This window comes from Protopterus annectens, chromosome 17.part0, assembly GCF_019279795.1.
Source record: "Protopterus annectens isolate FY-2018-M chromosome 17.part0, PAN1.0, whole genome shotgun sequence".
Lineage (NCBI taxonomy): Eukaryota > Metazoa > Chordata > Ceratodontiformes > Protopteridae > Protopterus > Protopterus annectens.
Genome location: NC_056751.1, coordinates 6,623,582 through 6,640,956, shown reverse-complemented (window position 1 = coordinate 6,640,956; position 17,375 = coordinate 6,623,582). Strand labels below are relative to the sequence as shown.

Sequence of the window (17,375 nt, the reverse complement as noted above, 5' to 3'; positions counted from 1 at the left end):
CTGTTCTTGAATGGGTGGTAGTTAGGTTTGGGGAAAATGTTTTACTTAAAGATAAATTATTGTATACGGAAACTGTTTACATTCTGAAGTATGGTACTTTAATACATTCTGGCTTAAATTCAGGATGTAATTGAAGATATTTGATTTACACTGATTTAATTTTGCTAACTGATTCATTGATTTATTGATCACGTGCTTTAAATTGTATGTATATATACTATGTAATGCTGGTATTATGTAATGCTGTATCTGCTTACCCTTGGAGCTTTTCTCCCCGGGCCTCTGCTGAAAATGGACATGCATCCAGTCGGACTATCCCGGTCAACAAATATAAAATAAAAATAAAAATAAATAAAAATACTGTTTTAATATTCATGTCTTACTCCTTGAAGGCTTGTTTGCCAAGCTGCTAGAGTTTATTAAAGTTTTCTTGGCTTGGTCAGTTGTCTGGCATTTTTTATTTATTTGTTTTTTTATCAATTGTGTTTGGATATACCTGACTCCCTGTTCTTCAGGTAGGACCAGATTTAGCAGTTTCTCTTTTATAATACAGTTCTACTCTAGCTGGCTGAATGTTTCATGATCCTAGACCTAAGTCACCCTCTCTCTTACTTCCTCTTTGGTCTTCAGCTCAGGTTCTACTGGTCTTCTTCTAACAGAGTCAGGTCTTACGTGAGAATAACCCTTTCCTCCACCTCCAGTCCTACTCCTGTATTTAATTTTCAACTTCTTATCCTCCTCCATTGCATGTTTTGGATTCAGTTCATTGTGTCAGTCCACCAGCACTTCCATTATGTCTTCTGCCTTAAATGCATGGGCAGTTACTCTAGGTACTGTCATTCTTAGCTTCCTCATCCTCTTCATGATTTTTTCTTTCTTTCTCTGACCTTGTGTTTCATGCCTCCCTTTGTTTGGATACTAGCCACCCCCCCCACCCCCCGTCATTCCTGGACAACATCTGAAAGCCCCTCAGCCTGTTTTCACTGGCCTATGCTTCTTTTATACCAGCAGTGTCTGCCCTCTCTTCCTGCATATTTGTTTGCAACTCCCAGTCTTCTTTACCTGACTGTTTGTATTCCATAGTAATATTACTCAGTTTTGCTGTGGTGTGCCTATTTGTTTCTTTACAATGTTGTGTGACTTTATTTTTCCCCCTAAACAGAGTCTGAGCTCTCTTCTCCTTCTGTGATACCTTGTTTTCCTCCCATTTTATTTTAAATGCCCAATAATTGAGACATACATTTTCAGTCTAGCTTTGAGCATGACTCTCAAGGGTATGATGGAGCTTGCTTCTGCCATAGACCTCTGTTTTTTTTTCTACTTGGCCCTTGGCCCCATTCTCCTTTTGCTGCAGAGTGCATACATTTTTAGCAGTGGAATTTCACTAATATGTATATATATATATATATATATATATATATATATATATATATATATATATATATATATTTTTTTTTTTTTTGAATTGAGGAGGATCTGGTTTCTCTGTTCCCTAAAGTAGGTCATTTGACAGACTTGTCATGCTAACTGTTAGCTACTGCCATTGTCTGTTGTAGCATCTGAAACTCACTAGATAATTATGAAATATTTAAGGCAAGATTCAGAGATAAAATACTCAGAATACATGTTCACAGCAGATGTTTTGCATACAAAATTATATTATAATATAATTATATTACGTGTTATATTAACGTGTAAATGCTGTAGAGCACTATATTCAGGTAAGCAAAACTAGATTGCACAGTATATTTTGTGTTCAGTGAAATGCTTCACAATGTGAAAAATGCTGAAAATGACAGTATCAGCAAATAAACTCATGTTAATTCTGCACATATTCAAATAGAGTCTGAACTCTCCACCGTGTATGCAGTGACCTGTGGTGCTGCAGACGTGCTGATCATAATCTGTGTACTGTCATCATTTTCTAATCAGGATGCTCAAATCAATGTTTAAACTGAGCATTGGAAGTCTTTTCATAAAGTTACTTGTTGTCTTGCCCATAATTTACCTGTTTCCAACAGGTATGTTATTCTGCCTAAAGTATGCCTGTTTGCTAATCCTACTCCATTCAACTACTTGTAGTATTTAATGATGCCTGCAGTGATGCTTTTGCTAATATGGCTTTTTGTGGTGTTTGTCGTAAAACTTGTCTAATTTTCACCGTTGTGCCACCCATAGTAGATGTCTTTGCAAAGCCTTCCTGTTCTGCCTCCCATTATAAGCCAGCAATACTTTTCAGTTGTACCACTGTTGTGTAGCTTGCTTCATCATGTTGCCCTCAGTAACTATACTTCATGTGTACAGTTGTGCTGCCCGCAGTAAGCCATTACCATTGCTTGGTTACACCAAGTCTTTCAACTGCCTTTCTTCATTATTCTAACAGTACTAAGTTAGTAACACTGCACAGCTGCACCTTCTATAGTATAGCTGTTGCCTGTTTTGCTTTAGTCTTCTGCCTGTGAGAAGTCTTTTTTCAAGCTTTGCAGCCTTAATTCCCTCAGTGAATTAGTGGCACTGCTCATTTGTTTTCACTGTAGTAATGTTTGCCAGTGTAGCAACTACTGTATTTTCTGTCAGAATATAGGACTGAAATGTCTTATGAAGATGAAATAAATGTCTTTTAATTTTTTTTTTCAATGTTGTTAACCTGTACTAAACGTGTCAGTTCATTTGCTGTCTTTATTTAGATATAGGCTGTGTGGTTGTGGAGTCTTAGTATAGTCAAATCCACACTCTGCATTGTTGAATTATGTAAGATGCACTCAGATTCAGCTGTTTTAAGTAACTGATGTAGCTGAAGCATGGATTATCTTTTAGAATTTTCTTTCAGTGACATCTAACAGCAAGTAGGATTACAGCAGTCTTGTTCATTCTATTATTTAATTTGCTTTTGCAAAACTGACTGATCATTGTGTTTTAATGTTTTTTCCTTAGTAAGTAGAAAGCTGTTTGAATTAACTTCAGCTGGATTTTTTGTTAGTGAGCATTATATAGTTTTAAAATGGTTGTAATTATTAATGTAAAACTGTACAAGGCTGAGATTTGAGTTTCTGTGAGCTACACTACATACCAGTCTTTCCATGTCATACTGTACAACTCAAGTTCAGTTGTTTCATGTGCACCTCATCAAGTCATAAAATTGGCCACACATAAAATTGCTAATGTTGTGCTTGCTAATAAAAGCAGTGTTTTTTTTAACTAGCATGTTGTATTAAATAATGTTTGGAAATATTGTACTGATAACAGGAGTATGATTATTATGACATTTACTTGCCTGGTTGTAACCTAAATTTTAACTGGTTGTATGAGTGGTATTCCAGAAAATGTCGGGAAGCCATATCATAGCCAGCTGTCAGTAATCCTTTTTCAGCTATAAATTTTATAATGCATTCCATGATCTTAAATGGAACAGATTCTTAAACTACGATGTCAGCTGTTGGATATTCATAATCTTCCGCCTTTTTGGAATGTGTTAATATTAATTCCAGTCATTGATGTATTCTGCTAATCCTTTGTAATTTTAGAAAAGAAAGGCACTAGTTCTAGTTGAGGCACAGCATTTCCAACTTCATCCTCTCTAGTAGAGTAGATTAAAACAGTCAGGCCAAAAAACACAGTTGTCCTGACTTTATTAATAGATACTGTTGCCACTTGTGATTTCATCAGGCCAGTCAGTTATAACATTTTGGATGTCAAAGTCCTGACTGCCTTGCTTTATGAGATTATTTGTTTGCTTGGAAAAGATATTCAGGAGATTCATGGATTATATGCCCTGCTGTGTAGGATTCTGCTATAGTAAGGCTTTCAGTTAGCAACTGCGTTAGACATTTTATTCGGTCATTCTCTCTTTAGCTGTAATATTTAACTCATTATTTGCAGTCTTGTCATCGCCTTGATAAGTAATGCCCACATGCGTATACATGTACAGCCAGTGATCTCATTGTGCATCAGTCACTGCATTAAAGGATATCAATGGAAAGATTTCTGAAATCCTTTTTAAGCTTAGGAGCTAGGTTTGTACAGTAATGTTAAGCCTTATGAGGTTAGTCTTTTCTATGTTTACATTATGTTTTCACCTGTTGGTGATCCTTTCCTTGTCATGCTCCTATCATGCTGTTTATTTATTTGAAAAGATATTTGGCTGAACCCAATAGCCATTTTCAGCTTCATTCTAATTACAAAACTAAAAATAAACAGAAAATAAATGTGAAGTACATATTCATTCCTGATCCTAAGGAGTCACAACCATTAATAATGTTAACAATTTCATTTGAAGACTATAAATAAGATAACCACATGCATGTGCAACCACCAGGAGGTATAACAAATGCTGAAAACTTCAGAGTACATTACCCAATGAATGGCACATGTAGCATCCTGCATTAAAACTGAGGGAGGATCTTAAGAGAACCGGCACTGATTAAGTTGCAACTTAAATGATGTCAGACTAACATCTAAACTGTGCTTTATCTTTACAGAAGGTATTGAGGACAGCCTAAAACTTAGAAATGGAGGGAAGAGATCAATTAGTGGCAAAGCTGGTTGTTTAGAGATGGTGTTGCTGTTGGATTTTATTTATAGATTTGTTTATATTTGTTTACCCAGGTAGTTCACTGATCTCAGTGGGCCATTTGCAGGTAGAAGTGGAGCTGGTTCAATTAGCGCCCTCAGCCTGTCCCCAATCCTCAGTTAACATATTGGTGCAGCGGTAGTGTTGTTGCCTCACAGCAAGAGGTTCTCCCGTTCAATTCTCAGCTAGTGTGCGGGGAGTGCCTCCTGTGTGGAGACTGCATGTCCTCCCCGCAGGTCGAGTGGCATTCCGAAAGACATGCATGAATGGGCATGCCTTCGTTGAAGGTTGGGCATCGAGCTGGCAACTCAGCACCGTGAAAATCTACTGCCAATCATTAGTGGACCAGAGTTCCGCTGTGGCGACCCCTATTTTCTTCTTTTAAACTGTAGCAAATTGTTTGCTACAGTTTATACCTTTTTGCATGGAGCACTTCAGCAAGCATGTTAAAAAAAATCTTTTTAAAATGTAGCAAACAGTTGCTACAGTTTATATCCTGCCTGCATAGAACTCTTTAACTTTTAAACTGTAGCAAACTGTTTGCTACAATGTAGCAAGCAGTTGCTACAATTTAGACCACACATGGAGTGTTACAGTGCTCAGGTTTGACTGCAAATGTAATTCTGTAAATATACTTAAAAGCCAGTATCACATTAAAGATTGATTGGGATCCACTGATCACCCCCCCCTGACACTTTGTGCCCAGGACTGTTGCCCCTCTCGCCCTGCCCTAGCCACGCTACTGTTTGCAGGCACAGCCCAGGAGAATAGGCTCACATAAAGTGTATATATATATATATATATATATATATATATATATATATACACACACACACACACATTCTATGTATATATATATATATATATATATATATATATATATATATATATATATATATATATATATTTACAGATGCAGGAACATGCTACAACATTTAGTTCAAGAAGCAGTTAGGATAGAAAATGGAATTATGCTTAACAGAGGCATCCAGTGAGAAGAGGAGAAGACAGGAGAAGTGTGAGAGATATGCAAAGAGAAGAGGGAAGTAGGATGAGTGAGAGGCAATAAGTAAGGAATGACAAGATGAGATTTGGAAGGATGAAATAGGGATAAAGGGGTGTATGGGAGAGCCGCAGCTTTCATGTAATGTGACCTGAGTGAATCCAGCTACACTTTGCTCAGGAGAAGAGGTGTTCCTTGCACTGATGTCTGAAGTCTAAGTACTTTTGGATGTCTCAGATTGAGAGAAGAATGGAGTCCAATAGTTTAAGTGCTAGGACAGAGAATGCACTGTTATCACAATAAAGTTTAGTTTTTGGAGTTATTAGGGCGGGTTTAGCTTGAGAGATACCTCTGAGATTATATGTTGGGGTTTTGGTGAAAAGTTTATGAGTGAGAGGCGACAATGTTTTGGGAGAAAGAGCTTTGTGAATTAGTGATCCTAGTAGGTGGTTGGCTCTCAAATGTATTGGGAGACATTTAGCTTTTGTTAGGCAGCGGTGTTCATTATTGGGGGCGTTAGAAATGAACCAGCAGATTTTATATGAGATGGTTTGTAAGTTGATTGCAATTTTCATTGAGGCTACAGCTGTAATGGGTAGTCCAAATTCAAGTTGAGAGAAGAGTATTCCTTTGCCTGTGGCAGCTTTGACTGTTTTGGACAAAAGAGGTGATAACTTCTTCACCCAGAACAGTACTGTAGTGATCTTTTTGCATGTGTTTTGAATGTATAGTTGAAAGTTAAGTGATATATCTATCTAAATGGCAATGTATTTGAAGGATGTGCTAGTTTCTATGGTGTTATTGCTAGCATCTTCGATATTAAGGAATCTGGGTGCTTTGGCTATTTTTTGGTTGGTTCCAAATAGCATTGCTTTTGTTTTTCAAGGATTGGGTATACATTTCTGGCCTATTAGCTACTGGTTAAGTGTTTAGAGGTCATCTTGGAGCTGAGTTTGTGTAATAGAGTGGGATTTGTTTGACCTGTAGGTGACCATGTCATCTGCATAAAGAATTAGAGGTATCCGAGGATGATCAGATGGGAGTTTGTTGATAAATATGGAAAAAAGCAGAGGGATCAAAGTGGAACCCTGAGGGGGGGGGGGTTCCTTTCATAAGAAGAGCTATTTCAGAGGTGGTGGTGCCTACTTTAACCCTGAAGGCTCTATCGATGAGAAATCTACAAACCAAGGTTTTCTGTCGTCACTAATGCCTATTTCAGTTAATTTGTCAACTTAGTAAGTTATGGTCAATTAGCTCAAAGACTTTTGTGAGGTCAGCAAAAGCTGTCAGGTTGCCTTTGTCCATACTGGATAGGATGTCATCTGTGAGTGAACAGAGCACTGTTGTGGTGCTGCATTCAGACCAGAATCCTTGTTGCTACATGGATAGGAGATGGTATTGATGAAAATAAGCAGTTGTTTGGTTGTAGATAATTTTTTCTAGTATTTTACCTAAAGTGGGAAGTTTTGGGTTAGGACAGAACTGGAAAGCAATCGTTGACTGGGATAGTTTTGGAATAGGAGTGACTGTTGCTGTTTTCCATATCTTAGGCCTATTCTTATTAGTTAAGCAAAGGTTGTATATGTGAGTAATAGAATGGGAAGTTAAGTCCTTAAAAAGGTTAATGAACCAAGGGGTTAGGTTATCTTGCCTGGGAGAATATCTGTTTGTATTTGGTCCAAATGTGTTTCAGTTTCTTTGGTTCTAATCTTTCTGAACTGGAATAGTGGAATGTAAAGGGGGCAGTGGCTTTGGGGGTAATAGGTTTGTGCTTTTGATGTGTGTCAGGTTGCTGAATTGATTGAGGAGTTTCATGTACGAAAATTTATATGTGGTGGTGTTAGAAGGGTTCAGGGGAGTGGAGTTGTTTTGTGTTTTTCGACCAGTCAGCAGGTTGATTTCTCTCCAGAATCTTTTAGGTTTAGTTAAAAGTCAGATTTCTTTGCTTTGGCAGTGATTGTTTTTGTGTCTGTGAGTGGATTGCTTGGCTAGGTTGCATAGTGAGTTATGTTTGGCTTGTGAATCTGTGTAGGGGTTGCTTTTTCAAATGTGCCATGCTTTATCATGTAATTTGAGGAGGTGTTTGAGTTCATTAGATACCCATTTATATTTATGATACCAAAGTAGCCTTTGTACTAAGGAAAAGAATTTGGATTGCAAGTGCAGTAGATTATTGGTAAGGTTGTTAGCTGCATCATTGGGGTCTTTTACAGCTTACAAGTGAGACCAATCAAGGGTCGTAAGGTGTGTGTTTTTTTTTAAGAATAAGGATATCCTGAATGGTTTACCATCCGAAGATGATAAGTTTAGGTTTAGTTTATATTGGAAGATTATGTATTGAAAAAGTAATGGGACAATGATCACTGAAGAAAGATGCATGTATGGTGAGGTTAGATATCACTGTGTGATTATTAGTTATTACAAGATCTAGTAGAGTGTACCTGTTGGATTAAAGGTTTGGTCTATTGACTTCAGAATCGATTAGGTAAGACTTTAAGCTGACCAGGAGTTCTGACATATCAATGGCTTTCGATCCTATGCAACTAAGGCTGAAGTCTCCAAGAATAATTAAGTTACAGTGTTTGGGAGCTTTGGCATATATTTGTTGTATAAGGGTATTACATTTTGATAGCAAGGCTGGTGGAGGTAGGTATGCACTGGCTATAACAAGGGGTTTTTGAATGTTTTGTGGCAAACTTTAAAAGGAACTAGTTAGAATCTGATTCTGAGTTGTTAGCTTGTACAGTGATTGTGAGGTTAAGGTTGTCTTTGAAGAGAATTAATGCTCCTCTCACATGTTTGTTTGCCTAGTCTTTAATCTTGTAGGTATGTGTAGATTGGTATGAGGTGGTGAAGGCTAAGAGTGTTAGGTTTCAGACATGTTTCTGTAATAGCTATAATGTAAAGATTATGTTGTATGGTAACGACATTGATGTGGTCAATTTTGGGATAGACAAGGACAGCGGATAAAATGATGATAAATGGAGCATTCCATTTGTGGTTCTGTAAGAGAGGGGACTGGTGAGAGAAGGGCAGTAACCGAACAGTAGAAGTTTATATGTAAGTGCACTGATTAAAAGCATAGAATGCACTTCAGTAGCTATCTAACCAGTCCTAGATAGTATTATGTAGTGAGGCTTGTGGCAGGAAAAATGTGAATCTACCAGTTTTATGTTCCATTATGTGTACCTTTTCTTAATGTCTGTTAAGGTATTTGTTGGTAGATGTGTGGGGTATATGCTAATGCTGGACAAGAACATCTTTGCCTAGTACCAACCTTGCTTCTTTGTTAACAGAGCGAATGTCACAGTCAGAAGAAAGATGGGCAATGATTTTACATGTTTTTTTCCCAAGGTGAAAGGAGAATGAGAGCTATGTATCGAAATTCCTGAGTACTGTAGACTGAAATACACTGTGTGGTCCAGAGCGTTAATGAAGAGACAAAACATTTTTGCCACCTTGTGGAGATTTTTACATGCTTTTCAGACTTAATGGTCTTTGTCCCTGTTTACAGAAGTTATCTGTTTTGATATGTTCATTGGTTCATTTCAGAATTGAGGGCATTCATTCTAGATGTTGGTGTTTTTTTTCTGTTGAGGGTAGTCAAGTTATTCAGTTTTTAATATTTATTGCTGTTACAGCTATACTTACAATTTTAGTAACATTTTAGTTTGATGTACACCTTTTGCTTCCCATCACTCAAAACATTTTACCTAGTGTTTCCAAACAAGATGTTGATAATTAAATGCAGTTAAAACATCTTATAGGTATTTTCAGATGTGGAGTATGTTTTGTATCATGAACAAACCCATTTGCATGATGTCCTCATCACTTATAAAACGCTGCATAGTCAGTTTACAACATTACAGACTACAGCAGGTACATAAATGTAGTTGTAGTTGCAAAATTAATGAACAAATGTGATAATTATATATTTAACTTAGGGTCAGCCATGTTGGATGCGCTAGATCCATACAGTATTTTGCATCTCAGCACGTCTCCATATGAAACTCATTTCACTTCACTTGTGCTTAGCTTGCTCATTTTACAGAATGATTGTAAGGTTACAGAAGTAGTCAATAGATTGTTACACAGTTTCTGATAGAGTAAATGTAGTATTTTTTTGTATCAGGCATGCTAAGTTTAAGGTTATCTTGTTTGTGTGACCTCTGAACTATGAAGACAATTTTCAATTAGAAAAACTTTAAAGAGTAAGTAGTACAGGTCTTAATTCAAAGGGTCCCTTAGAGTAGATGGAAGCCTTTTGTAATTCTAGTGTCCTCATTTTTTTAAACACAACATCTTTATTAAATTGTCACTTATGACACAGGCAGTCATACATTTATAAAAATGAAAACAAAACATATTGAGGTATTTTCAGTTACAAACATTATACATCACTTAAAATCCTCCAAAAAATTATTCGGCTTGTACTATTCCAATTCCCATTTTTTCTATGTAATTTGCTCTTACCCTTTTCTAAAAAGCCTACTTCCAGTTGATTTATCTCCATTATAATGTTCATTATTTCCAGTACAGTTAGCTTAGACTTTGATTTCCATTTTCTAGTAATTGCTTTTTTTTGGCAACCACCAAAATTAAACTCAGTAAGGCCCTTGTCTAGGCAATTCTGATTTTGTATCATAGCTCAAAAAAATAATTTCCTTAGTTACACCAATTTTCTCACCCAGTATTTCTAAAAGAGTAGTCTGCAGGGAATCTTTAAAGTCTGCTAACTCATTACACTCCCAAAAATATGTTCTCAGTTACCTCTTTCATTCCCATCACACCTCTTACAGTCTACCTGGGGAAAAAATATTTGGAGTCTGCTTGGGTTATAAAAATATCTATGCAAACACTTCCAAGCAAATTTCCTAAATCTTCTAGACTTTGTGGCATATTTGGGAGCCATGTGTATATCCTTCCATTGTTTCTTTCTGAATTACTTATCCAGTCTCTGTTCCCAGCCCTTTGTAACTTCCACCAATTGATTCCTATATTCGTCATGCAATATTTTATATGTCCTATTAATTATCCATTTTTTAACAGCAGCTTCTGTTCTAAAAAACTCAACCAGTGCTGGTCTTTTGCTTAGGATCCCCCTATTTCTTTCTGTTTGCCTATATTCTGATATCAATCCTTGATAGGGAAGACACTCTCTAGCTTGCAGTCCAAATTAATTCATGGCCTCTTCCAGTTTTATTTCTTTTCCCTCTGTAATTATTTGTTCCTAATGCCTTGGTTCCTTTGCCAGTTTTCTCCAGTAAATTCCACCTCCCTCTCACCTATTCTTTGTACCTCTAGTTGCAGTCATCCTTATTAGCAGAATCTCCTTTCTCTGTCCGTGTGTTGGTTTAGTTCTTAGAATACTTTCTGCTACTTTATGAATACAATTTTCATTATGATTATTGTTATTCTCCTTAACAGTATGTATCTAAAACCCCTCTCTCTCTTTGTGTCTTGAGCCCCCCCCCCCTTCACTATCATCCCTCTCCACTTTAAATTATAGCTGTCTGCTTGTGCTAGATACAGGAGCCTTAACTGTGTAACTCTGAAATAACCCTTCAAATCAGATACTCCCAAACCAACTTGTTTTATTGGAAGGAGCAGCTTATTCCACTTGACATGCCCTGTTCCTATCCCAGATAAAATCCTTCAACTCTTTATTAATTGCTATCTACAGCTTCTCCTCTGACTGATAAAAATATGCTTGACCTTTGTATATAACTGAAGGGACTAAAAACATCTTCCCTGCTTGTATCTTGTTATCCACATCCATAAAACAGCGCTTCCAATTTCTTAGTTTTTGTATAAACGTTTGTTTAGACTCTTCCCACATATCCTTAGCTGCCATACAGAACCCTTTTTAAGTCATACTCCTAAGTAGTTCATTTTATCATGTTCCCATAAATATGGGTATTGCTATACCAATTTGTGTGTGGGTCAATAGTTTACAGCTATAGCCTTTGTTTTTCTTCATTAATTTTGTATTCCAAAAAGACTTGAACTGTCTCAGAATGTTTCACAACACTGAAATGTCCCTTTCTCATTATATCAGGTATAAAATAATATCATCTGCGAATAAAGCCAACTTTTCTTGACTGCCATACCAGTTATATACTTGGATTTCCGAGTTCCTTATTTTCTTTGCCAATAGCTCTAAATATAACACAAATAGAAAAGGGAAAGAGGACACCCCTGCCTGGTTCCTCTGCTCAGACAGAACTTATAAGAGAGCTCCCCCCACTTTAAGTTTCACATCCTATTCCTCATATGTCCTCATAATCAACCTTATAATTTTATCAGGGAGTGCAAATGTTTCCATTTCCCTAGTTATAAAACCTCAGCTTGATCTTCTGAATACTTTCTCTGCATCAAGACCCAACAACAATAGTGGTATTTTCTTGCATTCTGCTTCCGTCTGGATCATCATTGTTTTATTAATGTTGTCAAATGTCTACCTCCCTTCCACAAAACCACATTGATCGATATGTATCAGTTTTGAAATCACGTCTGCCATTCTTTTAGTTATTATAGACATAAACACTTTATAATCGTGGTTTAGAATCGAAATGTGCTTATATGAAGCTGGATCTGATTGTTTTTTGCCATCCTTAGCTATTACAGCCACACCACCATTTTCTTCCAGGATGCGGTGCTTCTCCTCCTTTTTAAACACTTTTAAACAAAACCTTCCAGATCTTTATCACTTTCTTCCCTCCTAGCTTCCAAACTTCCACAGGAATATCATCTATTCCTGGGGACTTTCCTGTAGATTGGTTATACATCACCATTTTTATGTCATCTCCTCCTGTCCTAACTGTTAGTAATTGAGCTTCATCTACCTGTAACCTTGGCATATTTAATTCTTCCAGAAATATTTCCATTTGTACTTTTTCTTGATTTTCACATTTCTTTGCTTTATTGGGATTTTCATAACATTTCCAAAATATTTCTAATAGCTGTACTAGATCTCTGGTCGTTTTCCTTGTTTTAGGGGAGCATTGGTGGTATAGTGGTGAGCATAGCTGCCTTCCAAGCAGTTGGCCTGGGTTCGATTCCCGGCCAATGCAAGAAATCTGTACATTTAAGGGGAGTCCCTTGTGGTCTAGTGGTTAGGATCAGCACTCTCACCGCCGCGGCCTGGGTTCAATTCCCGGTCAGGGAAGCTTCAGTGCATTTTGGGTTGGGAGCGTGGCCTAATGGTTAAGGTGTTTGCCTTACAAACACAAGGTGCAGGGTTTGACTCTCACAAGGGTAATTGGCTAGGCTTAAAAAATGGCTTGCAAGGGCAGTTAGCCTAGTACTAATCTATGAACCTCTTTAGGCTCCCTAAGGTTGACAACAACCCTTTCTACTTTTTGTTGCCTAAGCCATTGTGCTAAACGTTTTTGTGCTTTGGAGTTATCAAAAAATAGTTGCTTACAGCAATCTTTCTAAATTCATGTATATTATCGAGGCAGTTCCTTAATTACTCTTTAGCATTCTGCAATTGTATCTCTTCTTCCTCTCTGAGATTCTCCCTGTTGTGCAATACTTTAAGCTTTGTCGGTCCCTGTAATTCTTGTTCCTTCTTAACCAGCAGCGGCCTTAGGTCAGCTGGTGCCCTAGGCAAAAGGGCTCCACAGTGCCCACCCATACCACCCAGGTGCCCCCAACCTGGTCTACCTACACCAAATAAATACTGGAAAAGCGCCCCTGCTACAGCAGCGCCCTAGGCGGCCGCCTAGTTGGCCTATGCCTAAGGCCGGCCATGTTCTTAACCATATCTCTTTTTCTTTTACTTCCACCCTGTTGTTAAACTGCTCTTTAATTTTATCCTACTCTCTAGTGTACTTGTGAGATAATACCTATTTGACTTACATACACACCTCACTCACCCCAGGTTTACAAGAAGTGCATGCCCAGTTGTTTCACACTTACTCTGACTGCGCATGATTTTCAGATTTGTTAATGTGCATCATTTTGAAAGTATCCACATTCAATGCATAAGGAGCATAGACCCTCTGGATATGACTTTGGCTGACAGGTCATTGCCCAAGACTGCCACTGGTACTACCTTTATTGTCTAATGTAAGAATTCATTGTTTATAAGAATCACTGTTGCCAGTTCTTCAGCTAAACCAGTCACTGATATTGAAAGACGAGCTGGTGCTAAGCCAGGATGGAAACTCAGTACTAAGACTATCTACCCAGAAGGCTTGTCAAGACATCACAGACAAGAGCACAAAATACACATTGTAAGAAATCCAGCGTCTTTGCCTAAGGCCATGAAGTCCAGCTTCTCTTTAAAATCCATTGCCCTAAGTATGGCCTCCACTTTCTTATCAAGCTACTCTTTATATCTTAGCAAGGGACCATTTCCTAGGTCCTTGTCTATGGCTAACAATAAGTGGGGTAGTGATGCAAGTATCTCGGTTTGCCCTTAGTTTCCAGGGCACCTGTTCTTATTTCCCCACCCAATGCAGTTGCTCAGTCTTTGCCTAGTGTTGCTTCTGTCACCACTGGCTTTTGTGCCTGTCTTCAGGTTGTCATTCTCCTCTGCCCCCATGCAAAACTTTGCAAACTTGTTTTATGCATGGTGGAATATAGCTCAGCAGATGTGTGATATGCACAAAGCTGCAATTAAGTGTTGCTGTTAGCACTAATTTCATACTATACTTTCGGTATCTGCTACTGTGTGTGGCATTTACCTGCTAGTGGTGTTCTGACTGTCCCATCCCACTTCTATCATCATTTAAGCATACACCTTCCACAACCCGTCCTCCAGCACCCTTCTGGGAGTAGTGCAGTTGTAGAACTATGGAGATCAGTTGTAGAGGGTTGTCTCCCTCTTGTTCAGAGCTGTCAGTTATACCTGAATTAGAAGGTAGAAGTCTGTGCCATAGAAACCAACAGGAACAGCAAGTCTTCTTCCTGTGCTACTTCCATTCCTCAGGACCCATCTGTGCTGAAGCTGTTATACCTGGAATGATCAGTAGCTACGTGTCCTTCACATCAAATGTGCAGGAAGGCAGTAGGTAGGAAGGGACACATTCCAAATGGGTGAAAGGGCAAAAAATGCAGAACATTGGAGAGGTCTCATAGGAAGAGCACATGAGGGATTGGGAGTAGAATAAATGTACCAAAGGGAGGGTAGAACGAGCACAGACAGTAAGAGGATCTGAAAGTGGTAGAAGTAGGGGTAGAAGGGTTACAGGCAGAAGGAGTAATGGCATGAGGCAGGAAGTGAAGGAGATGAGAGATAATGTGGAGACAGAGAAAAGGGTAGTTGGAGACTGAGTCACAAAGGAAATTAGTTTTAGCAACTGAGACAGGAAAGGCCAGGTTTTAGTTAGAACATGTGAGGAGGTGATCAAAGTGATAACCAAGGGGGACGGATGGACACATGTTGTGCACATATAGCATTAGGATTCTAGGTTAAAAAATGGGGGCTCCAAGCACTGATGCAAGAGGGGAGGGCAGGCATTACTGGTTTACAGAGGTACAGACTAGTGATCTCTTACAGGAGATAGCAGAGGTGGCAGCAGGCATGACCAGGGTGGTGACAATGAAATACCAGGAAAGGGGAATGGAGGTAACATTTTCAAACATCTACCGGTGGCTGACTGTGGCACTGGACAAGGGAAAAAGCTTTGGAATTGGTAGGAGGATGGGAAAGACCTGGCAGAGGGACCAGCACTTTGCAAAGGATAGGCTTCATCTTAGCTCAGAAGGAACAGCATTGCTTTGTGCTAGGTTAGAAAGTTACATCTCACTGTTTAGACTTGTAAAGTGTGATAAAAGGGGAAGGAAGGTGACAGGAACGGAAGGGAATAGGGGTTTAGACAAGAGAGGGGAGAAAAAGAAGCATTTTTCCAACTGCCCATGCTAGGAAGGAGGGTGGGATGGCTTTCTGCCCATGACTGGACATTTTTCCAGTGATGATGATAGCAGCAGAATCAAGAATCAGCTTATTTTTAGCCTTTCAGGACTTAAGGGGTGCTACAGCTAGCTGATGCTAGATGCAGGGAAGCACACAATGTCAGTAGCTCTGCCCATTTAGGGCACACAAAAATTCACCTGGAGTGAAGCACAGCACTGTTATGTCACACAGCCATCTGCTTTTCTGTCCCAATTTCACTTCGTGACCTGCAATTGGTGCAGTCCCAGCCCCAGGGGAAACTACTTGGCACATCAAGGTAAAAAGAACTATAGTAGCAGCCCTGGAGAGCAGCTGTCAGATAACCGAAGGATACACAAAGAGAGACAAGTAAAAAATAAAAAACAAAGTAAAGTGCCAAAACTGCTGGAGCCACGGATGTCAGCAAAATACTTTATTGGTAAATCCACAAAGCTTACGCCAAATACAGTCCTCAATACACATAAAGTATTTTGCTGACATCCGTGGCTCCAGCAGTTTTGGCACTTTACTTTGTTTTTGGTTTCTTTTGTGCCAATTATCCTTTTGGAATTCTTAAAAAATAAAAAAGAGATGCAGAACATATCAAAGCAACCAACAGGGGTGACTTTGAGTGTAATTGAGTAATGTTTCCATGCAGTACAAGGAGTCTGTGTTGGAAAGTGGAGAGCTACAGACTCTGATGCAGGAGGGCAGAGCAGATATTACTGGTATTGCAGAGACATGTTTCAGTGAAAAGAAGGGATGGTGCATGAAAATGCCTGAGTGCATGTTGTTTGGTAGTGACAGAGGAGAGGAAAATGAGGTTAGAGTCCCATAAAGGAAGGCATCAGATGTCAAGTCAGAGATGAGGAGAACACTCTGGCTAGAATGGATCAAAGGAATAGCTTGGGTCACAAGCTAGTTTAAGTGCCGTGGTAGTTAAGACAGAGAAAATGGTGGTGGTGGTCAGTGGCGGCTGGTGACTTCAAATCAAAGGGGGGCTGCAGAAGACAGCTGAATGGGTGGGGTCAGTGGGAATGGGTGTGGCCAACTAGAAAGGGGAGGGGCTATGCTCAAAACCACAAAAACTGTTACTTTAATGAAATACTCTGCCCTGGGTGCCAAACCATCATTATGAGAGTCCAATCAAGACAAAATGAAGTGTAGAAGAAAAAACATATTTCAGTCCATTGGCTGCATGACAGCTTACTTAATATCTAGATGGAAACAAAAAGGTTGTGAGGCATGAAAAAATAAATTACTTTTTAAATACATTACTGGAATGCTAGTCAAAATCAAGTATAAGAAAAACAAGCAGCACTCAACTCAAACCACTTCTCCTTGTACTCCAGTTCTAATTCTAATTTATATTCAGCTTTATTAATGTACCAAGTAACATGCTGAAAGTAGCAATCTCTGTGATACCCCCACTTGTAAAAATGTTTCTTATCCAAAAAAGACCTGCTGCCTGACAACAACTATCTACTTGTTTCATGGGGAAAACATGATCAAAGTAAAAAATGAAAAGCAAACAGGAAACAAGCTCAATATACATTGCTTTAAGGATTACTGCACAGGATATGGACCACACATGATAGATTGGCATTCTGTTTAGTTTGCAAGTAAAGCCTGTAATGAGCTCTTAAAATAATGTAATCCTGTCCTTTATTACAAATATTGTCATATGCATTTCACTACCCATGGCTTATATGTTACCTAGTTATGTAAGTATTCTCTGCATGGCAACAACAGAAAGGCTTATGTTGGCAATTCTTTAACAGTTTGCTTATTAAAACTTACTTGCATCTTACAATCTCAGACAAGCTTACCAGATGGTCAATAAAGCACTGCTACTTAAACACAGAGCAACAGGCACTTTCTGAATAATAATAAGCATAAATCAACAGTATAAAAATATG

At 38.5% G+C, this 17,375-nt stretch overlaps 1 non-coding gene across 1 annotated transcript; it reads left to right on the top strand.

Moving 5' to 3' along the window:
* Positions 1–12,574: 12,574 nt before the first annotated feature.
* On the top strand, positions 12,575–12,646 carry TRNAG-UCC. Its single transcript has one exon. It is a non-coding gene; the product is annotated as a tRNA-Gly (tRNA).
* Positions 12,647–17,375: the final 4,729 nt, after the last annotated feature.